This window comes from Hakea prostrata, chromosome 3 (genome assembly GCF_041222555.1).
Source record: "Hakea prostrata isolate BN-2017 chromosome 3, UWA_Hpros_2, whole genome shotgun sequence".
In the NCBI taxonomy this organism is placed as follows: domain Eukaryota; kingdom Viridiplantae; phylum Streptophyta; class Magnoliopsida; order Proteales; family Proteaceae; genus Hakea; species Hakea prostrata.
In genome coordinates, this window is record NC_142602.1 from 31,223,035 (window position 1) to 31,223,915 (window position 881).

General features: G+C 38.8%; 1 non-coding gene across 1 annotated transcript; it reads right to left on the minus strand.

The window, feature by feature from the left end:
• Positions 1-476: 476 nt before the first annotated feature.
• Positions 477-558, minus strand: TRNAS-UGA (transfer RNA serine (anticodon UGA)). The gene has a single exon. It is a non-coding gene; the product is annotated as a tRNA-Ser (tRNA).
• Between the last annotated feature and the right edge of the window lie 323 nt (positions 559-881).

Below are 881 nucleotides of genomic sequence, written 5' to 3' on the forward strand. Positions count from 1 at the left end.
ATTTCTTGGTGTAACAGTTGGACTATTATAGTTTTCAAAGAAAGCGATCCCCTTGGCCGTAAATCTTCATATATCCATTGGAAATAATCTGGGTATGACCCATTTCGATCATCTATAATTTGAAACTTCACCGGGGAGAAAGCTGGGCAGCACCCTTTTTGTTTAAGAATGGAGCAATCCAGTTTGATTTCTTGGAGTCCGGATCTGCGACCCCGACATGAGCACTTTGTGCTCCCCAACGCTTCCTAACCACAAAATCCAGTGGGGCCCACGGTGAAAAACACTTTTTGGAAAAAAAAAACTTTTTCACTAGTGGGCCCCACTGGTTTTTGTGGTCGGGCTGAGATGATCCAGATTCGATTTCTTGCTTTTTTGAGTTGAGAAAAACTTTCAGCGTTGAACCACCAATGAGGAAAACCGATATGGAAATTAAATTCTGATTTTTTTGGGCAAAACAGAGAAAATAATTGGACAATCGTCGACAGCAGGGTTCGAACCTGCGCGGGCGAAGCCCAATAGATTTCAAGTCTATCTCCTTAACCACTCGGACATATCGACATGTTTGATGATTCCTTCTGTTTTAAGTAAACTATCAATAAGTGTCCTTACATTAATACCATTGAGCTATGTCATTTTATACCACACCTGTCAAACAATGGTTCTTAAGACTACATTCACCATTTACCAAAAAAAAAAAAAAAAAGACTTCACCAGATACTCATCCTAGCAATGTTGGAACATCTTGAAATAAGATTTTGCCTTATGATAGAAGACTTTTCTTGCACCTTCGGATAAAAATTTAAACTCCGCTGCGTTTGTTTGTTGGAATGAAGATGAGGTGAGAAAATTCTTGAAAAAGGCAAATTTTTCTTACTTTTCCT